The 25,509-nt window shown below is 36.0% G+C and overlaps 1 protein-coding gene across 6 annotated transcripts in view; it reads left to right on the top strand.

Moving 5' to 3' along the window:
• LOC141384915 (uncharacterized) overlaps nucleotides 1-25,509 on the top strand; it is a 547,599-nt gene that overhangs the window by 184,026 nt on the left and 338,064 nt on the right. For 3 of the 6 annotated variants that reach the window (XR_015476341.1, XR_015476331.1, XR_015476332.1), the window contains one exon: nucleotides 209-582. The exons of 1 other annotated variant lie outside the window; for it this stretch is intronic. The gene's annotated coding sequence lies outside the window, so the exon portion shown is untranslated. Of the gene's footprint in view, nucleotides 1-208; nucleotides 583-6,941; nucleotides 7,785-25,509 lie in introns of those variants that run through there. 2 more of the 6 variants (XR_015476339.1, XR_015476333.1) reach the window with 1 other exon arrangement.

Below are 25,509 nucleotides of genomic sequence, written 5' to 3'. Positions count from 1 at the left end.
ACCACTCTCCCCCTTCCCTAAACCCAACCAATAGTATTTTGAAAAGCACCTGACCCGACAATACTCTTCCCTAAACCCAAAACAATCCAGAAAAAGAAAAGCCCCCAGATTTTTACCACATTTTCAGATTTTATCATGTACTCACTCTGTTATGTGCTTGTTTATTTAATTATTTTTGGCTTCTGTTTTTGTATTACCCCCTTTCTAGACTCGAACCTGTCAACTCGGCTCTACATCTCAAACCCGCCGATGTACAGAATCATCTCACACAAGAATTTATTTATTTTTTTTTAGAAGTTTTGAGCAAAAAATAAACAGCAAATTAAATGATGTATTTTTTAAGTGCTTTCAAATCAGCATCAACACACACATAGATCATTGTGAAGTAGTGTTCTCAAAATCGATTTCGGTATCAATTAGAACTGAAATAAAAAATAATAATAATAATTACCTGCAAACATTTGAGTGTTGTTGTGCGCATTTTTAAACACAGCTGAATGGCCATTGTGTTCACATGCCCAACACAAATGACTTTGATTGGCCGTGAAGGTAATCAGTTTACCACTCGTCATCGATGTCATGCATTTCAAAGTTGCATTGATCAGCTGGCCTGTCTTTGAGCTAACATACGCTGATGGATCCACTGATCTATGTAGCTTTCAAAAACTTTATGTCCCTGTATATGTGTTTGTACCTGATGAACAATAGTAAAGAGTGGTAAAATGAAAAAAGGACGCTTTTTTTTTTTTAAACAATACTATTGACAACACTACAAAGAAGTGACGCAACAGTTGTCAAATCGCAGAACGTTTCTTTTCAATCCCGCACCAATTAAAACATCTGCAGTCTTTTGTGTAGCTTGTCACTGCACTACAGCTCTGTGTAGTAAACACTCCTCAATCTAAATCTACTAGAGATTTAAAGCTGATTGCAGAGCCAGCTTTACTGCCAAAATGCGCTTGAGAATTGTAATAATGTTCATTACTAAAACTGTTCTAAAGAATTGTTGAATGAGGGTTATTATGCTGCTTTTTTGACACTGTTATATTACAATATCATGATCATTTTGTTTGTCTTTTCAGCAATAAACTGTCTGCATGTTTCTTTCTTGATTGCTGCCTGTCAGTTAAAGTGCTGGCAATGCAGTGTTGGCAGATATACATGTAGCAGTAAAAACAAACCCCACTCTCAAAAATGGACCAGTGTAAGCTCAATTATTGTATTTTTTTTAAATACAATACAAAATTGCTCACCACAACCTTTATCTTCACACTTTTATAATGCTATAATTATGTTGTCACATATAATATTAAACAAATCCTGTGACATAATGCTTATAATAATGCGATCTGGCAACATGAAGCAGAGGCTGCAGCCGCAACACTATTTATACTCACATTTAACATTAATCAAAGCACATATTGTAATCTGTACCTCAGAGGTCGTTTGTATGCTGCTGTTTCAGTACTGATGTTGTAGAAATAGAAACTGACTCTAAAATAGAAAACAGCATACATCGCTGTCAAAGCTGGTTAGACAAAAATGCAAACTTGGTAACTTTTAATGTATCACAGTGGGATATGACATGGTGTTGGAGATGGACATGGAAGTGAGCACTATAATTTAAAATAAATTGCATGCGGAATTTAATGTAACCTGGTAATAATATATTAACATTTTTAATGTGAGGTCATAAGATAATAGCCGGAGTGTTAAATAAATAGAGTAATTTAGTGCTTAAGACCTGTAGTATATAGTGCATTGTAAAGCATTTAGTTAACTTTATTTAAAAAATAAATAAATAAATAAACATTGGGTCTTAAAATTTATAAGTAAATATACTATGTTTATAATCATTAAACATAACAGTCTTAGAATTTGGTTACAATTCAGAAAACATTTTGACTTTCAATGTCTAGCATGTCTCCTTCATATAAAAACCCTTCTTTCTTGCCCTATATCTTTGTTTCATTTTATTTTTTATCAAAAAAATGTAACCTTTCCAAAACTCACTTTTTTTGATATCTTCAGACACGTGAATTTATAAGAGATACATTTTCCCATTTCCCCATGCACCTCCCAAACAAGAAATTGATCAGGTTTTAGATACAAAGCTTTGTAAATGTACAGTCTCTAAAATTCATAAAAGTTTGATTCCTCATCCTTTTTTAAAATAAAGCAGAGCTGGGAATCAGATCTCTATCATGTTTTCACAGATGAGGAATGGTCTAAGGCCCTGTCTTGTGTACAAAACTCACCTATTTGTGCTCGTCCTTCCTTTATACAAATTAAGGTATCCATAGATTAAATTGGACTGAGGCAAAAATATCTAACTTTTGATCCAAGTTGTGATCGGTGTCAACAAGCTCCAGCCACTCTTTTTCATACTTTCTGGCTTTGTCCAGCACAAAAAAAAAAAAAAAAAAAAAAATTGCTCATCAATATTTAAATCAATTTCTGAATGCTATTAGATAGTAAGTCATGCCCCCTAGTAGCATTATTTGGACATAACCCTACAAATATTTCCTTGTCATCTACACAATCAAATGCACTGGCCTTTTGTTTAATAATTGCTAAAAGGCTTATAACACTAAACTGAAAAAATCCATCCCCACCCTGTTACGTACACTGGATGCATGATATGATGCAGTCTATGCAAATAGAAAAGATTAGATACAGTTTGCTGTAATACTTAAAAAAATGACACTATTTGGCATCCCTTTCTCTTACATAAAATAAATAAATAAATAAATAAATACATATGTAGAAAAATAAGTCAACATAACATTTTACATTTTCATAACAAGTTACAATGGGTTTATTCCTTTTTTTTAAATAAAGCCAACTTGTCACTTTTAAGGCAAGAGGTTAAAAGCAACAGCAAGTGCCTGTATAAAATGCAGTCCAGTAAGTATTGCTTTTTAGTTATTATTAATAACTAAAAATTTTACAGCAAAACGACCTAAAACTAAAAGTGCCTTTGTGTTGTGCATGTGTGTGTAAAAGTGAAACATTGTACCTTTTCAGACCTATTTTAATGAAAAATATAAAATAACACAGGACCATGCTAATTTGATCATATTTTAAATGATTTTTACAATTTTAAAATATGGGACAAACCTAGTTGTTTGAAGGATAGATACTTTAAAAATCAATAAATTAGAATTGGGACTGTACAGTGGTCCTTCAGTAGGTTATTTAATATGTAATCAAATGTTTTTTTTTATTCTAAAGCTTATGAATATTTTAAGTACATAAATGTTTACTCTGTAAATCATGGTGAAAACGTATGCTCCTCTGTGTATTTTTACAATCAGAAATATAGGACATTTCAATCTATAAAATAATATGTGACTTATGAATCTTAAACCTTTTTGTACATACAGAATTTCATAGATGTGATATATTAGTGCATTTAGATCACAACATGAGGTTCATAACAAATTTGACATCAGTCTCACTTTCAAAACTCAGAACTCAAAAATAGATGCTTAAGAAATATAAATCATAGATTTTAAACTGTTGTAGATTTGTTTTCTGTTTTTAAATGCTATAAAATGATAATCAAGAAGAAAAATATACATAATAAATATTAAACATTGTGTGCGTTGTTGCTTTAGTATGGTAAACACTAGTTACAGCAGAGACTATATAGGAAATGCAGTGGATTTATTCTTCATGAAGATTAAGCCGTATGAGTATTCAGGAGACTATCTAGGGTGATCCAGGTGAGTTGGAGCATAGAAACCTGAGAAAAGAAATCAAGCGCAAGACGAAGGGTAGAAAATAGATGGGGAAATTGGAAACGCGGAGGCTAAAGTGCACGACTGGAAAGAGGAATGAGCGTAGGCTTCGGCAAAGCATGGGATATTCCTCCACGGCGAGCGGGAGAAATGAAACAACCATCTCATCACATAGCTCGTTGTTTTAATGTACGCTCCTTGTCTCATTCCCATCTGCAGCATATTGCTCTGATTAAAATTTAATTGACACTAATGTTAATTTTGTCTCGGCGAGGTATCCAGCTTACACGGCAGTCACACAAATCTATTTTTGTAGCTAATCAAGGCCCATTACAACACCACAGCCACAATATCAGCAGCCTCTTATCTAACAAGCACAATAAAAACCGCTCTCCATGACGCCAGACGCCCACTTCAGAGGACAATTTATGGAGGGATCGAGGGCACGTGCCGTAATTAGGTGCAGGGCTCAATTGAAGGGACTCCGCTTTCATGCTATGCCGAATGTGGCTTCGGCGCTGGCGAATTTAGCTCTGTTTTTAAGAGGTTACTGGTGTCCTTCATGTGACCTTTGGAGCCACGTGCCGTGGAAAACTATTAAAACGCTAAACTAGGTTTCTGTTCTTTGGGTCTCTGGGGAGAAGGACAAGGAGAGGGTGTGAAGAGGTGCAAAAAGCTTGGAAGGAGTCCTTTTGGCTGTTAACACTAGGTCAGCCTCTAAATGTGTTACTCGGGGTCAACTGGAAGACTCCAGGTTTGGAGGAACAAGGTCGTCTGTGCATTGTCTCAGGCTTGTTTATTTTTAGAATGTGGATTAGGTGAAGAAAATACGTTTATTGTTAATATACAGTTGAAGTCAAAAATATTCACCCCCCCCCCCCTGTAAATTGTTTTTCTTTTTTTAAATATTTTCCAAATTTTGTATAACCTTTTAAACAAAGCTTTCTGGTAAGAGTAGATTGAGCTAATGCTAAAAGCCTAAGAGAGATGTCTCTTCTTGTCGTTTATTTGTTTGCGGCTGTCTCTAGGGTCTGTTGAAAAGCACACCTGATCCCAAGAGGCCTCCAGAATTGAAACATTGATTCAGTGCTTGTTTGACAGCAGAAGCGCAAAATGTATTGCTCCAAAACAGATCCAGGTCTGAAAGAATATTAGGGTGCAATGACAGAGAAATAACATTTTGAAAACAGTGCTTAGAAACATCAACATCAGTGGAGGATCGCTATTATAGTTACTTTCCTTCAAAATCGGATCGGATTCTGTGAAGAAGCCATGCCAGATGAAAAAATATAATATATAGTTTATTTCAGGATAACTTCTGATTATTGTCCTACTTATTCGCTCTTACACATGCACATATACACTAACCGGCCACTTTATTAGGTACATCTTGCTAGTACCGGGTTGGACCCCCTTTTTGACTTCAGAACTGACTTTATCTTTCGTGGCATAGATTCAACAAGATGCTGGAAAATTCCTCAAAGATTTTGGTCATATTAACATGATAGCATCACACAGTTGCTGCAGATTTGTCAGCTGCACATCCATCCATTGCTCGATGCTCAATTGGTACTGATGCGCCCAAAGTGTGCCAAGAAAATTCCCCCCACACCGTTACGCCACCACCACCAGCCTGAACTGTTTATACAAGGCAGAATGGATGCTTGTTAGCATGTTGTTGACGCCAAATTCTGGCCCTACCATCTGAATGTCGCAGCAGAAATCAAAAAGCATCAGACCAGGCAACATTTTTCTAATATTGTCCAATTTTGGTGAGCTTGTGCGAATTGTAGCCTCAGTTTTCTGTTCTTAGCTGACAGGAGTAGCACCCGGTGTGGACTTCTGCTGCTGTAGTCCATCGGCCTCAAGGTTGTGCATTCAGAGATGCTCTTCTTCATACCTCAATTGTAGCAAGTGGATATTTGAGTTACTGTTGTCTTTCTATCAGCTCGAACCAGTCTGGTCATTTTCCTCTGACCTCTGGCATCAACAAAGCATTTGCGCCCACAGAAATACTGCTCACTGGATATTTCTACTTTTTCGGACCATTCTCTGTAAACCCTAAAGATGGTCATGCGTGGAAATCCTAGTAGATCAGCAGTTTCTGAAATACTCTGACCAGCCCGTCTGGCAGCAACCACCATGCCACGATCAAAGTCACTTAAATCACCTTTCTTCTCCATTCTGATGATTGGTTTGAACTGCAGCAGATCGTCTTGTCCATGTCTACATGCCAAAATGTGTTGAGTTCCTGGTATGTAATTGATTGATTAGAAACTTGCGTTAAGAAGCAGTTGAACAGGTGTACCTAATAAAGTGGCCATTGAGTGTATATTTAATTTGTTCAACAATTAATTAAGTGAAACCGAAACATATATAACTGAATATTCAATGTTACATATTAATACCTAAAAGGATCCATAGGAGTGATAGTTCACCCAATAACTGTCATTATTTACTCAACCTTCACTTGTTTCAACCCTTTATAGTTTTGTTTTTTTCAGTTGAAGACAAAAGAAGATTTTTTGAAGAAAGCTAGGAAGCTGTAACCATTGACATTCATAATACATAGTTTTTCCTACTATAGAATTCTTACAGGTTTCAGCTTTCTTCAAAGTGTCTTCTTTTGTGTTCAACAGAGTCTAGTGAAACTTCATAACCAATTGAGGGAGAGTAAATAATGAGTAATAAAAAACATTTTTGGGAACTCTCCCTTTAATAAAGGTATATTAAAGGTAAATATTAGTGTTTTTATTTCTGAGAGTGTACATCCATGTTTTTATATGAAGTCAAACTAACTTTCAAAACAATGTTTCACTCTTAACTTTTCTCTTAAACATAACATATTATCACATTAAAATCACATAATCCCCAAGAGCGACAGACGTTAATATAGGAAAAACCCATATAGAGAAGGAGAAATGCCTGCCACCTAAACAAGTGTTTGCCGAAGCCAAACTAGACTCCAGCAGCCTCATACAGACGGACATTGGCAAACACATCCCCCTATTGTCCGCTCCAAATACACCATGCTCGTGCCAACAAAATAACGAGGACTTTCTCAAAATACAGCGCTGCTAAAAATCCGACGTGGTGCCAAGTAATACCATTTACACTTGGATAGCCGGAGAGAAAGGGCTTCCGAGAGTCACTGTCAGATTTGTTTGAGGGAAACTGAATCCACCTCTGCTCCACCAGATGCTGCCTGGTTAATTGTTGCATCGCTGTGGAGAGACAGAAGAGGAAGAGGAGGGAGGCGAGAGACAGACCAGAGTGAAGAGACGATGGAGGGAGAGAATGAGAGATGTTCCTGCCAGAAATCTCTCTCTCTGTGTGTTTCTCCAGCTCAACCACTGCTGACTAAAAAGGGTTTGGGGCTTGCAGTGGAAAATAGTCCATGGTGTTGTTGCTGCAAATGCTTTTGTAATTAATATAAACCCCAATGTATATTAATAGGGTCATTTTGTTTAGAGAGAGAAACAATTATTCATCGTTTTAATTAAATTATGGATATTTATATATAGATTTTTGATATCATAACTGTTTTGCTCTTGTTAATTAGATTTTTGAGGGGTTTTGGTGCTAAAGTATACAGAAATCTAAACTTCAAATACAATTTTTTCCTCGCAATAATGTGGTTTACTTTTCACGGCCTCACAGTTTTTGTGGATTTTTTTCTACAGCACATTTTCTTCTGAGTTCTTATTAGAACACTGTGTTCTGCGCCCTTATTGGCTGCAGACCATTGTCAGTCAATCTCCTCCATGCCATGTCTCCTGTACAGTACAGAATGCGTTAAGCTTGCCAGATTTACATAAATCTTCGATTGCTTGCAGGGACTGAAGTGCTGTACTGTATTTTTGCAAGTTTTCTCCCCAACAAAACGTTCTGCACCGTCAAATGCACTAACAGTAGCAGTAACACTAAAAAGGCAAAGGAAGATGCTAACTGTCGCACAAAAAGTTGAACTTCTGGACATGCTAAAGGAAGGGAGAAGTTACCTGGCTGTAGGGCACCATTATGGAATAAATAAATAATAAATGATTTTGATCTTTGGTTTCATTCTATAATACTGGATTATTTTTAGAATGTAACTTGCACGAATAATGAGGGACCACTTAATACATTTCATTATTGAGTTGGAGGTTCATTGCCACTGAAAGTTTATTGAAAATTCAGGGACTAAGTTGAAGGAAAGTGAATGCGTGAAATTGAAATACTGGCAAAGCTAAGATAGCAATTTATATTTTTTGTGAAAAAAAGATAGAAAAAAAAAAAAATATATATATATATATATATATATATATACATACACACACACATACATTTTTTAAATGTGTTGTAAGAAACAAAATTGGAATGCGTGTTTATATATATATATATATATATATATATATATATATATATATATATATATATATATATATATATATATATATATACATATTATCCAATTTTGGTTCTTACAACACATTTCAAAAATTAACTATGCCATCACAGAAATGCAAGTTTTCTTTAGCACTAACACAACTCCATACAATGACAGACACTGTCTTTTGGATTTGTTGCTGGTAACAGTCTGGATGACCTTTTTCTTCTTTTGTTTGGAGCACATGGCTTCCATGTCTCCCAAAAAAATACCTAAAAATACTGATTCATCTGACCACAGTAATTATTACCACTATATGAATGCCAGATACCTCCTAGCCCAGAGAAGTGGACGCTTCTGGACACTTTCGGCATAGGGCTTTCTTTGGCACATTACAGTTTTAACTGGCATTTGTGGATGCAACTATGTATTGTGATACTTGACAGGTTTGTCAAAGTAGTCCTGAGCCCATGTGGTGATATCGCTTATCGATGTATGACAATTCTTGATGCAGTGCCACCTGAGGTATCTTGAGATCACCGTTATTCAGCTTGGACTTGCAGCCTTGTCTTTTACACACTGATTCCTCCAGATTCCTTGAATCTCTCAATTGTGTTATGCGCTGTTGAAGGTGAAATATCCAAATGTATTCTTATCTTTCTTTGAGGAACATTGTTTTTAAACATTTCGATAATTTTTTCACATATTTGCTGGCAAACTGGTGATCCTCAGCCCATCTTTGCTTCTTAAGAACTAGACCTTTCCTACCAAATCATAATTACAATCACCTGTTAACATCACCTGATTCAAATCACATCATCATTTAAACAATTTACCTGATTACTAGCCCTAAATTGCTCCTGTCCCAACTTACATAGTGATAGAAATAATAATAATAACAACAACAACAACAAAAACAATAATAATAATAGTAATAATAATAGTAATAATAATAATAAATCAGACTAAAACGTCAATTTAACAATCAACATTTTAGGGTAAAACAGTAATAATAGATAATAATAATAATCAGTGTATTTACAATGATTCATTTATAACCATCTCTCGTTCTCTTTTTTTCTCTCTCTGGTTGATGTCAGTGTGTTTGTCAGTGGTTCGGGGACCCGCTTTTATCCTCCCTTTTGGCCACAGTCTGAAACACCTGTGCTTGTTCAACTCCCCTTCCAGCTCAGTGCAGGCATTTGAATTTCAGCCCCCTCACCTGACCTTCACTAACCCCACACGCTCGCATATAGCTGTGCTCTTCCCTTGTAGGGGATGAGGGAGAGTCCAAACTTGTTTATCTTGACTCAAACGGAGCTGTTTCAAAATGGTGATCTGATTGTGCGGTGTAAGCATTTCCACCTGCTCAACAACACATTGTTCATCACTCTCTTTCAATGCTGGAGAAGCTGCTTTGAAAAATGCGCTTCGCCAACTTACAAGCTATTCATAATTTAAGGCAGTTCAACTGAAGTCAAACTGCTCTTCTGAAAAAGAAGGCAAAGCTTACAAACTAGCAAACAGTATGAGGTAAATAAGTTTGGGCAGCTATTGTAGTTTGAGTCATGTTTCTTGTTTTCTTTTACAGTTTCTAATCATTTATTTAGTTATTTTTTTGTTCAGATTTATTTTATCTCAAGAAACAAAGCAGACAGAACATTGGTTTTATAGTTTTAGTTAACTGTAAAAATCCTGACATGTTGGATGTGCTTAAGTAAGCAATGTTTTTTAACCACTTGAATTATTTATTACTTCATTATAATTGGTGATTTCATTTTATGAATTTAATTATAATTTGTAAGTACATTTATATAGTAAACATTGCATGTATAATTTACTAATTTAATCCACTTATTGTTAATTATTGCTAATTATTAATCACTATGAATTAATAATGTAGCACTTTTCGGTTGTATTGCCAAGCTCTTTACCAATATGATTATAATAATATTATGAATTAACTTTATTTGTTTTATTTTTTAACTCTCTGAGGTTGACGGTCACGGCTGCATGACCATCACCTCTTTTTTCTTATGAGTGTCAAAAACACTAAGAATACTCTGTTGATTTTGGTCACACAAATAAGTGTTATACACCATTCAAATCTTTTAGGGATCTACTTTTTTGTGTACACTCACAATAACAACAGAAATATATCTGCTTTAGCAAAATAAGGAACACAGTGACTACGTTTATATGGACATCAGTTATTTTATTATTTGCCTTAATCTGAATAAGACGGTAATATGCTTAACTTGATTTGCATGAGTTGCTTTTTGAAAGTTTTGAGAATAAACCAATTAAAGTCTCATCGTCCATTTCCTTTAACTGTCAGTTGTTTCGCACATTTGCTATTTATATGGGGGACTTTGTAAGTGGACAAAATGAACGCTTCACTAGTGAGAAAACAGTTAAATAGACCATCTGCAGCGCGAGGATGAAGAACGAGCCTCCTCCATTTGGCCTCTTTACTTTCTCCTTCTCTCTTTCGTGTATAAGTGAACAGTGTTGTATGAACTCCACTGAGGACATCTATTAGCCTACATATTTAATTTAGTTTGTTAAGCGCAAAGTTTTGTTTCCAAACTATTTCCAAATTCAGTTTTAATTTCCAGAAAATTAATAAATGAACAATAATAACAAAGTGTGGTCAAATACACATACTTTGGTTATACACATAAATACACATCCTTTGGTTATATCCAAATACACATCCTATGCCCCATATGGTCCAAAACCTGACAGGTGGACAAATCTAAGCTTGTTTTTTGATAAAACAAATATAAATGTGCATATAATAAATAATACTATTAATAATAATCATAGCATTATACAAATGCAAGTTGTCAGGAATAAACTGAAAAAGCCCCCCCAGACGAAGAGGGCATGGAGGCAGTGGTTTTTATATGTATGGAGAAAATAATCATTTGGTAATTTTTTAAATCCTTTAATTCTTTTTCATTGCCACAAAGTGTGGCAAATGGATTTATTATTTAAACTTTCATTCATTCCTTTTCTTTTTAAGCTTAGTTGCTTTATCAATCTGTGGTCACCCCAGCGGAATGAACCGCCAACTTATCCAGCGTATGTTTTACGCAGAGGATGCCCTTTCAGCTGCAACCCATCTCTTGGAAACATCCATACACACTCATTCACGCACATACACCGACCAATTTAGCCTGCCCATTTCACCGCATGTGTTTGGACTGTGGAGGAAACCAGAGCACCCGGAGGAAACCCACGCAAATGCGGAAAGAACATGGAAACTCCACACAGAAACGCCAGCTGACCCAGCCGAGCTGAAAATAGCAACATATCGGCTCTTATGCTTTATTGCGCGGGGTGTTTTTAATGTAACCACACATTAAAACTTTATTATTACAGTCATCCACTTAATAATTATTATAATTATTATGTAATAATTTCAATAAATTTAATAGTATTTACATCTGTAGCTATACATCTCTTTAAGGTTTTGTAATTTTAGAAGTCTACACTTATTTAACTTAAGTTATTTTTTAATTCAATTTAGAATTTTAAGCTTGTAGAATAAATAAGCCTTCCTTTGCTAAAATGAAAAGAGAACCATTTACAGAATTGCTTTTCTAGAAAACATTAATCAACTTTTATTTGCATCATATGAGAGAATTAAACCTTCTGTGGCTACATATAAGAACTAATTTCAGTTTGGAATGACTTGACTCACTAGAATGAGTAAAAATATCTGTCACTACTTATACGATAAAAAAAAATTATACTTGAAATTATAAAATTTATTTTGCTGCACATGGAAAAGAACAGCTGATGACAAACTGAATAATTAGAATTAATCAAATTTCCTTTGCTCAGTATGAAAGAGAATCTTTAGAACAAACTGATTCCCTTGATCAAATCAATATATATATATATATATATATATATATATATATATATATATATATATATATATATATATATATATATATATATATATATATGTATATATATATATATGTATATATATGTATGTATATGTATTTTTTATTTATTTATTTATTTTTTTTTTTTACAAAAAAAGAAACCATCTTAAAACAAATCGATTCACTAGATATCTATTCCTTTGCTTCAAAAGAAGCAGACATACATACCAAAATACATAAAATGTCGAATAATTATTTCTATAATTATTATTTAACATACAAGACAAAATCATAGTGATTATCCAGAATACATTAATGAATTTCATTTGCTTCATTTAGAACAGGGGTTCCCAAAATTTCAGCCCATGACCCCCAAAATAACTATGCCAGTGACTTGTGATCACCAATATCCTCTGAGGTGGTTATAAATATACAAACCTTGCATGTGATGGTGCAAACACACACACACACACACACACACACACACACACACACACACACACACACACCAATCGGTCAAAGTCTATCTTTTGTTTGATCAATATATATTTTTCAATGTATGTGACTGCCATTAAGGTGTCAAAAAGTTTAACCTGGTGCCAAAAAATCAATCTCCTGCATCTGCCACTATTGCTGTGCCATTTATATAACATAATCACCCCAGCGGTCTCTAAAAATTCTAAAGGCACATTTTAAATTTAACCATTAAACACTATTTTTATAGTAGGTCATGGATAAAATGTGGTAATTCCAATAGTTTAATTAAATGTATTTGATTTTTAGAAAAACACCAAGCCCTCAACATCCATCCCTACCTCCTCCAACCCTCCCCCCTTTGTCCCATGACCCCCACTTTGGAAAACACTGATTTAGAACATAAAATGAATCAACTTTTCTTTACTGCATTTGAAAGAGAATCATTTAGAGTGACGTGATTCACTTACTGGAATTAGTCAAACTTTCTGTTAGAGAGAACTGTTTAGAACAAACTATATTGAATCAACCTTCCTCTGCTCCACGTGTCAGACAAACAAAAGTTTCTTTTACCATCATACTTTCATTTAGTGATCCCGAGCAATCCAGCCCCTCAGTGCGCTCTGACATCACGGTTCATATCAATCCCTACTCTTTGTCCGACAGAGCGTCCGGAAGCAAACACGCCAAACACATTCACCCACTCCCACAAACGCAGACATGCTGGGGGTGATTCCTTTCTCCTCTCATTCATTATTAAGTCCAATCCGAATGTGAATTTGCTAAATTATTCACAGTGTTACACAAGCATGCCCATCGTGGGCAATCTGCGAATGTTATTGCCTTTGATAAACTGTCAAAACAAAAGAGTTGCGCGCGGCGTAAATAATAATGCTGACGATAACACCATGGCTAGCAGCGCTTGTTGTTTTGTAGCGCTGAAGTGCGCCCGCGTCTCCCTGTTGTCTCTTTTGCGCGTCTCGAAACATTCAGGGGGACTGAAGCCATGCTAATTTCATGCTAATTCCAGTAATATATGATAATTATCCACATTAATGATGCAGGTTCGTTAGGCATGCTCTTCCTGCGCTGCCCTACAGGAAGTCTACAAAGCCTGCTTTCACCCTCCGCACATGAGCTGATTGTGTGGCTGAAATGCCGAATTTATTGCTATTAGGACACGCTGTTTGTGAGAATTAATGTTATGCGCGGTGGAGAAGCTTTTCATGGTGTTCATTTTGCTGTTGATTTACTTTCAGGCTCGCTTTATTAAATCATGCATCTTTTTTCTATTAATTATTGGTTATTGTATTAAGCCTTGCTGGACTGGGGATGCAATAATCATAAACCGAATTTTATAGTGAGGTTAATTGCCAGCCTAATTACAGATTTCTTGGCAAAACCGAATGGCTTAGCTAGACAGTAACAGCACACTGTGGATCAGGAAGTCAGTAGTTTTTTTTGTTTGGTTGGCTTTTTTCTTGTCAATGGTGTGTGGTGTCAAGCTAATAATGTAACATTTGTTCAGCTACAGTGAGTCTGCTAAATATAACAGAAGCGCACAAACCTTTAATAGGGAAGTGCATTTGAATATACAGTTGAAGTCAGAATTATTAGCCCCCCTGTTTATTTTCCCCCAATCTCTGTTTATTGGAGAGAAGGTTTTTTTTTTTTTCAACACATTTCTAAACATAAAAGTTTTAATAATTCATTTCTAATGGCTGGTTTGTTTTAGTTTTACCATGATGAAAGTAAATAATATTTTATTAGATATTTTTCAAGACACTTTTTATACAGCTTAAAGTGACATTTAAAGGCTTAACTTGGTCAATTAGGTTAACTAAGCAAGTAATTAGGCAAGTTATTGTATAACAGTGGTTTGTTTTGTAGACTAACGAGAAAAATATAGCTTAAAGGGGCTAATAATTTTGTCCTTAAAATGGCTTAAATAAAATTAAAAACTACTTTTATTCTAATCAAAATAAAACAAATAAGACTTTCTCCAGAAGAAAAAAATATTATCAGACATACTGTGTAAATGTCCGTGCTCGGTTGAATATAATTTGAGAAATATTTAAAAAAGAAAAAAATCAAAGGGGCTAATAATTCTGACATCAGCTGGATTCTGGCAGTCAAAATTTTTGGTGTAATTTAGTTTTTTAATGTTTTTGAAAGATGTCACCAATGCTGCAGTTATCATATTTTATAAAAACAAAATTTAAATAAAAATGTATAACTTTGTTGTAGCAAAGCAGACATTTTTTGCATCATTATTTCAGTTTTTAAAGGAATTGTTCAGCCCAAAATAAAAATTACCCTATGATGTACTCACCTTTAAGCCACCCAGCAGGCACAACACAACATCATAAGACGTTAACATTAGGTTAGATTTAGGTAGGTAAACAGCTGACTGCTTACCTCCATGTGGATGGCTTTTCCTCTATAACCAGTTTGTTCCGTTAACTCATTAATGTACGTCAGCAGACTTGAGACGCAGAAAGGAGTTGAACACGAGTCCTGTGAAGAACGGTTCCAGAAAGCAGGTAAGACAAAAACAGAATCCAAAAAATAAAATAAGCAAGTAAATGACAGGGTGAGAATGTGGTCAAACCTGAAAATGTGGTACAACTCAGACGAGGTCTTTTCTTTTTCTGGATTGCTTTTGTAAATTGTTGGTTGGTTTTAGGGAAGTAGGTGGGCGGGTCAATCGATAAAATTGTTTGGATTTAGGGAAGGAGGAGGATGGGTCAGTCGATTGGTCATTCAGTCAGTCAAACAGTCATTCAACAGTGGCGTCTGGTGGGTTTATGCGAGAACAGTAGGCGCGAATGCCACTTGCGAAAGAAATTTGAGATATAAAAAAGCATACACAGCGGCCTCTCGTGGATTCGCAGAAACATAAACTGCATAAAAACGTACCTCCTGGGAGGATTTCGCGGCCTCCAGATATGTATACAGAGGTACGTTTTCAGAATGAGCCTGGGTTGACATTACTCTTACAATATTGTATACTGTGCATGTGACTACCTGTCTTACATCATGCATTTTAAATTGTCCAAAAGTTGGGGATTTAAAAAGTTGAAATGTTTTTGTTACAAAAAATATTGTAATAATTCAACAATATTTTGTTAATATTTTTGCTGATCTAATAAATACAGCCCTAGTGAGCAGAACAATCATAAGTATTTCAAACATTTGACTAGCAACGTATAGCCAATTGTATAATTTATAGTAAGATACAGTTTATTTATTTTATTTGATAAATTTACAGTTATTTATCATTTGATATGCATTATTTAATAATTTCCTGTCTCTAAAACAGTGTTAAAGGCATTTAAAAAGCCTTTACATGCAACCGCTCTCATCTCTCATTTACGTTTTTCCTATACTTTGACCTTTTGCTTTTCAAAACATTACATTCTTCATTTGGGCATCTATAGCAGGGGTCAACAAGATCAAATTCAGCTGTCTTCATTAGTTTTTAAAGACCCTTTGCACAGAGCTGGAAATGTTTGTGGATGTTAAATGTGCCCTTTGGGTGCGTATTGAGTTCTCCATAAACTCAGAGAGGAAGTTTGTTTGTGTGTGCATATGTGTGCGTTTGCTAACCTGCAGGTCACAGGCTAGTTTATGAATAGTACGCTCCAACAAAGCTCCAGAGTCCTGGGAAATGATCTTGATGTGTGCATATGTAATGCTAGCAGCCATGGGAGACATCTAAAATAATCAACGCCGCATAAAATCAAGAGCACTGAGAGAGAGAGAGAGAACGAGAAAGAGAGAGAGACAATGGCTTGCTTTGCATTGTGATGGCATAAGCGTCGACTCTGAACAATCTCACATTCGCAGCGATGTCTCCTTGCTAACGGGGAACAATAGCTCTAACACACACTGTTTGGGATGTCTCTGGTTTCCAATGCAAAATGTTGCCGATGACCACAGGGGAGCAACACTGCAGGCAGAGTTCGAGTCGTTCCTGTGCCCTTGACTACACTAGTGTGTGTGTATTTGTGTGTGTGTGCCTGTGTGTGTGAGAAAGGCAAAGACCCTGAGGTGTACTGTGTTTGTGTGTGTGTGCCTTTTCTGCTCTTTGAGTCTGAGTTCACTCCTCTGGCTCAGTCTGTGTGTGTGTGTGTGTCCTGTAGGTGTGCCCTGTATGTCTCTCTGGCTTATAATCAAAATGTTAAAGTGTGTGTATGTGGGATAGAGGTCTAATGTGTATTGTTTGGGTTGTGTTATGTATAGTTTTATTGAGTGTGTGAACTCTCTTTGCTGTCATAATCAGCTATTTTAGCTACATTGAAATTCAGGATTTCATTGAGTGATTTGTATTCTTATTTCAGTGAATTCTTTTCGGCTTGCATATGTTTTGGAATGTGATTTATGCATGTGATACAACAAAAAAGACCTTACAAAAAATAGATAAAAAACAATCAGTTTTCAGCAGCCGGTTCTGTTCAGTTTCACTTTACCTAAAATAAAAACAAAATAAAATTCTAAAAAGTCTATAAATAATATGTGGTGGCGAGAAGGGTGTTTGTTTTGTTTGTTACCTAGAGCAGGGGTTCCCAAACTTTTCAGCCAGCGACCCCCAAAATGACAATGCCAGTGACTCGCGACCCCCAATATCCTCTCAGGTTGTTATATATACAGTGGTTATAAATGCAATGGCACACACACACTAATAGACACAAGTCTATTCTTGTTTTAATTTTTTCAATGTATATCAGTGCTGTAAATGGGCCAGAAAGTTTAACCTGGTGTTATAAAATCAATCTGCTGCTTCTGACGCTACTGCTGTGTCTTTAATATAATGTAATTACCCCAGGGGTCACTTTCCAATAGAACTAGTAACTATAAGCTACTATAGTAACTATATATTAACTATAAAGCATATAGTAACTATAGACAACATTTTTTTTCTCTTGAGTAGGTTATGGATAACCTATGGTAATTCTTATGGTTTTAAAAAAAATAGATTTTTTAAAATCACCGGGCGACCCCCCCCCCTTGATTGTCCCACAACCCCTCGGGGGGTCCCGACCCCCACTTTTAGAACCACTGACCTAGAGTGTTGCTGTTTTGTTGTTGTTGTTGTTGTTGTGTTTTTATGCGAGTGACATATTTTATTTTGAATGTATCTGGGTATCTGGGATTGATTGATTGATTGATTGGTTGATTGATTGATTGATTGATTGATGGATTGATTGATTGATTGATTTTTGCAGTATGTCCCATGGCAGAGTCTAAAGTTGCGTCCCAAATCGCATACTTATGCACTATTCTACGCCATTTTGTAGTATAAATAGTGTAAGCAGTGTGTTCACACTGAAAACTCTAAAAATAATAAGTGCACTTTAATTACCCGGATGATGCACTCATTCATCCGCTAAAATGAAGTGTGTAATGATGGACACTTCACACACTCAACAACCGCAGGTTTGCTTACGTAGCGGAAGAGGCGGAGCTATCAGACACACATGTTAAATAACTTAATTTTTTTATTTGGATGGTAAAAGCAAAATTCTCCTACGAGAGTGATTATAGCGCCTCCCGATGGTGCATGCGGCAATACTCACGGCAGGTATTATTTGATAATTCAGTCGTTTATTTCACTGATTTGGCAACCTTCAAACGTCATCAGGGAAACGGTTTGAATATCCGCTTAGTAAAAAAACATTAGTGTGCCATTTGGGACGCCACTACATACATATGCTATCCTGTTGAGTGTGTAAGTGCATAAGTACATAGTGCATGAGTGCATAGTGTATAGTGTGCCATTTGGGACGCAGCTTAAGACTTTCTTTTAAGAGCAGTCACAACACCAAGACCAATCTCAAGCACTACAACCCTACTCTGAAACCAGTCACATTGACTGTACAATCAAATTGATCCAATTGTAATTTCACACTGACTTCCCTCTTTTAACCTGCACCATTGTGTTTCAATGCAGTGGCAGGTGTTGTTGTGATGGCAGGCCACTGTGTGATATTTAGGAGCAGCTCTGAGCAGAAATGAAAGGCCTGATATGAGAGGTGTCCACTGAACGCGTGTCCTCCTCAGAAGCTGCAGGCCGTCTCGTGAGTCTGCAGGAGGCTTTGCTGCGTTCACAAGCTCCCCGCACCACCAGGGAGTTTGTTTCTGAAAGCAGTGAGTGTGTTTCTGAGGGTGAAAGGCACAGAATGAGCATGTGTGTGGGTTTATGCTGAAGTCAGAGGAAGAACTCACACTTCTGGAGGACTTCAGAGCTTGTAAGTGATTCTGACATCCCACCAGTGGTTTTGCAGGCACTCCAGACATCTGACAGTGTGTGTGTGTACGTGTGTGTGCTGGTTTTAAGTGGCCGTGGCTTGTGACCAGTGCTTTTTCAGCCAGTTTCAGTAACACCAGATGTTTTTCTCTCACCTTGCCATACTGCATAAATGTTGATGGCTCGGATCCTGGAGTTACACACACACACACACACACACACACACACACATACAGAGACATATACACACACACACACAAGGACAAATCAATGTGAAAGTTTGTGACCCCGTATAAAAAAAACAATGTAATTCTGGCCAGCAAAATCATTCACCTTTGACATATTGAGAGCTGTAAGAAAAATACTGCAATGGAGAGAATAGATGAAATGAAAGGCAGTGTTTGATGTACTGCAGTGTGTGTGTGTGTGTGTGTGTGTGTGTGTGTGTGTGTGTGTGTGTGTGTGTGTGTGTGTGTGTGTGTGTGTGTGTGTGTGTGTGTGCATGTGTGTGTAAAGAGAAGTAGATGAACACAAACAAAATACATTATTCAGAATTCAGTTTCTTTTTAAATATAGCATACAACTTTTACATAATTTTTTCTCTTTATTTTTTCTTTATTGTTTTTCTTCTTATTATTAAAGAGGTGGTCCAGAGTGTATTTTTTGCCCTTTTCCACTGAGTGGTAAGGTACGCTACGGTGTTATAAACGTGTATAAGTAATGGAAGGACCCAAATGCAAGTAAAAATACTTTATTGACGCAGTCAATATAGTATCACAAGTCCACACAAAAAGAAATAAACAAACAAAAACAAGCTATGGATCCGACTCAATCGAGGATCAGGAAAACAGACAGGGAACCGAGAAGCTAGGTCTCAGAAAGGGACTCCACGCCAGTCCTAAACACAAACAGAATGATCAGCAGAGAATTAACGAACTGACACGAGACAAGAGACACGCTGCCCAGATATAGCTGAGTTAACAAGTCGCAGCTGGCAGGCTAATCAGGACAGCAGGACTCTACATAGCACGTGACAAAAACACTGACGTCAGACACACGTGGAACACCAAAACAAAACAAAACCATGTGACCAAACAAACACTCAAAAGTGCGCACACACCTACAACCGTGACATACTGTTCAGTATGCTTTTATGGCCATTTCCACTGTCAAAAGGCATACCAAACCGAACCGTACCTTACCATTTTTTCGCCACCCTTTCGAAAGGGTACCAAACACGACAAAGGGTACCAAAAGGTGGAGCTACACGCGCAGCTGAGCGCTGATTGTGTTACAGAGATACATAACGAGCTCGTGTGGAGCTAGCCAGAATGAAAACAAAGGAACCGCCATGTTTTAAATACACAGTTGAGACATTACATCGTAAAACTAAATGCATATAATTCCTTATATTCATATAGCTCTTTTCTGGGCACTCAAATCGCTTTGCACAATGGGGGGGAATCTCCTCATCCATCACCAGTGTGCAGCATCCACCTGGATGACGCAACGGCAGCCATTTTGCGCCAGACCGCACACCACACACCAGCTGATTGGTGGAGAGGAGACAGAGTGATGAAGCCAATTATGATATGGGGAGGGTTAGGAGGCCATGATGGACAGGGGCCAGTGGGCAAATTTAGCCAGGATGCCAGGGTTAACCCCCTACTCTTTTTTTAATGGATATCCTGGGATTTTTAATGACCACAGAGAGCCAGCCTCGGTTTAACATCTCATCCGAAAGACGATGCTCACTGAGCAGTATAGAGTCCCCGTCACTATACTGGGGCATGAGGACCCACACAGACCACAGGTTGAGCGCCGCCTGCTGGCCTTACTAACACCACTTCCATACAACCCAGCTCTCCCATGTGGTCTCCCATCCAGGTACTCACCAGGCGCAGCCCTGCTTAGCTTCAGTGGGCAACCATGTGAGAGTTGCAGAGAGCTAGCTGCCGGCATATAATAACAAGCCATGGATGACCCGAGCTCAAACAAACCTTGTCGTTGTCTTGATAAACAGCCACAGAGCCATGTAGAACAAAATCTGCCGTGTCCTGTTGTTGTTTTATGAGGTTGTCTAAAAGTGCGAGCGGTTTTCGCTTTCTTCCAGGAGCACGCGATCGCGCCTATATTTGATATAACGAACGTCTTGAGCTGATGATAATAGCATGTGTGTGATTATTGAAGTGTCTCCGTCATCTGATCCGTTCAGAAAAGAAAAGGACAAACGCGAGAGTGAATCACGAACAAAGGAGAAGCCCGACAAAAAACAGGAGCAAATTGTTACAGCAACCTGAATCATGAACAAACTGCCATGTTTATCATCACCTTTTGGACTATTATGAACTACGAATGACAGAATTATTCTCCAACAGAGGCTACATGTGCTGGTGAAGATTACAGACACAGATGAGAGGTTTGCTCTGACTATGGGCTTTGTTGCGTGTTGTTTATGAACCTAAGTAAAGACTAAATCTATGCTGTGTGTAGTTTTTCTGTAGTTGGTAACATATCGGAGACTGTAGTCTATATGTGTTTATATATGTTTCATTTATTTATTTATTTTATACAATTGCAGACGTTACAGTAGGTTATTTCGCACTGTAATTGATCTGCAGTTATAATCAAATCCTGTTCATAGAAAAGTTAATAATAAACATTATAAATAATAATAAACAATTATAAACAAGTGTTTATGTGTATAAAGCATCTGTTTTGTGAGAAGTGTGCTATGTGAACGACCTGTACGGTTTTACTGTAGACATTTATTTGAGTGAGAATGACGTTAACTGAATCTTTCTATCGTACACCACGCCCTTGGTAGTTGCCTGACAAAGGTGACCCGTACCATACTGTACCAGTCAGTGGAAACGGGTCATTTAAGGCTTGGTTGGGTTGATATGATGCAAAGCAGTATGTGCTCATGCTTCAAATGTAGAAAGTCAATATATTTTATATATATATATATATATATATATATATATATATATATATATATATATATATATATATATATATATCTTACTATGACTTTATATAGCTACTAAGCTAACATGAAAATGACTGTCATATTTCCTAGTTCCTCCATAAGGCCCGCCCTCAAGAGGCTCTGATTGGTCAGCTAACATAATGTGCTGTGGATAGGCTCCACGTCTTCAGGATTAGCATCACACAGTTGAACCTCATGTCTGCTCTCTAAAATAAAATCTGGCAAGGGTCCTTCATATATATTTATATTATAAGAGTTATAAGAATGTGTTTGTAATATGAAACGTTCACATATCTTTTGTGAATTCATTATTTGAGATGTAGAATGCAGAGAGAGCGGCTGCATAGAGAGACACTGCATGCGCTGCTGAAGATTGTGGGTGTTTACTGCGGTTTGACAGATAAATATGAATTTGTAGCGATATTGTTAACGGTGCCAGACAGCATTTCCCATTGTTTACATCCTCACTACAACATACCATTAACACTAAACACTACGCATGTAATAGATCGATTTTAACAAATAAAACTACTTACTGGTTGTGGCTTATATTCCACAGCTTTGTCTATTATGATTGGAGCTGCTCCTTCTTTGAGGAGGTTTTAGCCGAATCCAGCACTGAACTGGGAGAGATTCTGGAAGCTGTCCTTTGTCAAATGTTAGCTATTTCTTTTTTTTTATAATTGTCTGGAACATAACTAAAATTAAACTGTAAACACTTCTGTCTTTGTGTTATGTCCTTAGGAATCCCAAATACAGAAACAGATGAAGCTCTGTGGAAATAGCAGCATTTGAGCATTTTAGCTTTCTTTGCTATAACATTACAGCGCCTCTGGCCACGCCCCTTTGCTGCATGTGGTTGTGTGGTGTTATTAACCTGGATGTATTTTTTGTAGTCCCCAAACTTCGCTGTAGCCAATGTCTCCCTTTGCATTGAACTTTGAGGGTCTTACATTCAGAGATGTTGTTTATGTTCACAAATCTACATTACACATCAACTAAAGTTAAAGATATGACATCATAGTGGACCACCCCTTTAAGTAATGCAATGTGAGGCATGTCAAAATATTTTAATAGTATAATTAATGTATAATTTAATAAATCTAGTTTAATTAATCTACATTTTGCTATTTTTATACTTTAAAAAATTGCCTTTTTTGGGAGTTTAAAATAATTCTTATTTAATGTTAAATTATTTTAGAAATGTATTCATAACATGTAACACTGTTTTTTTCCCTTTACTCCAGTCTTCTGTACCAGTTTTACCAAGTCAGTTATCTGGTTATTTTGCTAGTAATCCTGCATTCACACTAGAGTTTTAGCATGCGTAATTCTGTTTTACGGTGCTGCAAAAAGGGGTGGGATTAAACAAGATGATTAGACATTTAAAAAAGCAAGCGATTGGTCCATACTTAAAATTCTGTTAAGAGAGGTCATGTTTTGATCTTTGTGTGCGTATGAATGAAAGTCTATGGGGCGAAAAGTGCAGTGTGACCATGGCTGTAGAGTGTAACGAGTCAAAAATGTACCATTTAATACATATAATTAATTGTGTTTATTACATTTAGTTTAGTAAATATCAATAAAAAAGTAATATATTGTCAGATTTAATAATTGCAATATTGTAAAAATGTATGATGTTTTGATGACGATAATAATAAAAATAATAATAACTATTATTATTATATGATTATTGTTAGTAATGTTATTATTAATATTAAATATTTTTATTATTTTATTTTATGAATTATTATAATTATTATTATTATTATTATTATTATTATTATTATTATTATTATTATTAATTTACTTATTCAATTATAGTGTTTATTTATTTATAAATAAATAATAAATACCATTGTTACAGTTTATATTTTATTATTTTAATTAATAAATCATTTTATTATGTCATTCTCAATAAACATTTATTATTATTTCAATAATGTTTCATTTAAAATGCTTTTTTATACATATATTTTTATAGATTACCAATCATTTTTTTATTCTGTATGTGAGAATTTTTTTTTTTACTTTATTTTATTTGTTATTATTATTATTTTTTTTTTTTATTATTTAATTTTATTTATTATTTTATTTATTATTATTATTATTATTTATTTATTTATTTTACCCCAAAAGCAAACTCAGCAAACTCCAGTTCACAATTTAGGTGGTTTTGCCAAACAATTTTGCTTAGTTGCATTAATCTCGATCACGCTGAAAGTACACAAGTGGAATGCAGTCTTTATTTTGTTGAGCAGTCAAACACATCTGCAAATGTTAGAAACCTGTGCCACAATCACAGATCCTGTTTGCAGAGATTTCCAATTTTCGCCACTAGGGGGCAAAGTTTCATAATTGCACTTCTAAAACAACTATTGGGAACATCAGGATTGTGTTGGTCTCAGCATTGTTTGTGACCCCCTGTGTGTGTGCGCGTGCGTGTGTGTGTGACCGGTGTTTTTGCCACTAGCTCTGATCAGCATGATTGCTCTCCGCAGTGCCAGAGTCAGTCAGCACCATCTGCACTATTTCCTGTTCCTGCTCTTTCAGCCAAACGCCACCAGGTTCACTAAAAGAAAGAAAGAAACATTAAATAAACACACTTTACAAACTTAGAAGAAGCTAACTGCTAGCAATCTAATTATTCTTAACATTAATAATGAGCTTTTTTTCCTCTCTGGTTAATGCTTCTGTCCTTCACTTATTATTCATACACACATGTATTATTTGTATAATTTTTGTATATATTAGTTTGTCTAGGTTTGTGAAGTGTAACTGCAGTAAAGGTCTCTATTTATCCGTGTGTGTGTGTGTGTGTGTGTGTGTGTGTGTGTGTGTGTGTGTGTGTGTGTGTGTGTGTGTGTGTGTGTGTGTGTGTGTGTGTGTGTGTGTGTGTGTGTGTGTTTGAGGCCTCATTAGGGCCACTGAGCACATTCTTCAAAAGGCTGTAATGAGCACTGATTGGATGTTTGATGAAAAGCAAGAGACATCTCCATTCTGACTCATGTATGGAATCTTTATGGAGTTGCAAATATATGCAGCATATGTGCTAAATATACGCAGTTATAAATTGCATGGATACTCTGTCTTTGTATATTGTAAAACTTTGTGATACTATGACAACGTCTAACTAAATTAGCTTGGAAACACATTTTAATGCAGGTTTATATTTGGAATATTTGATCATAGCAAATTGTGTTTACTTTGTAATACTTCTAATTATTTTTATTTTTTAAAATGGCGTATTAAAACTGTTTAAATCAATACATTGATACTGACTTACATGTACAGTTGAAATCAAAAGTATTAGACCTCCTAGTGTTCTTTATCATTATTATTATTATTATTATTATTATTATTAATTCAAATATTTCTCAGGTGACCTAATGACTTTGCACAGTATTATTCATTCATTCATTCATTCATTCATTTTTATGCTTAGTCCCTTTATTAATCCGGGGTCGCTACAGCGGAATGAACCGCCAACTTATCCTGCAAGTTTTTACACAGCGGATGCCCTTCCAGCCGCAACCCATCTCTGGGAAAACACAGTATTATTACATATACATTTTGTTTCTTCTGTAGAAAGTCTTATGTCATTAGCTTAGTTGAAATAAAAGGAGTTTTAATTTTTTTTAGACTGTTTTAGGGTCAATTGTCACAAAAGGAGACTGGACCAGGGATGTCCTATCATAACAGTTTATTGTAAAGGATAGCAGAATGTAAACGAAGCTCAGTGGAGATCGTGCCGGTGCGGGGCTAATCAGAATTCAGGT

This window comes from Danio rerio, chromosome 1 (assembly GCF_052040795.2).
Source record: "Danio rerio strain M-AB ecotype USA chromosome 1, GRCz13ab, whole genome shotgun sequence".
NCBI classification, from domain to species: domain Eukaryota; kingdom Metazoa; phylum Chordata; class Actinopteri; order Cypriniformes; family Danionidae; genus Danio; species Danio rerio.
The sequence above is the reverse complement of the archived record's forward strand: the minus strand, read 5'-3'. Positions and strand labels throughout refer to the sequence as shown.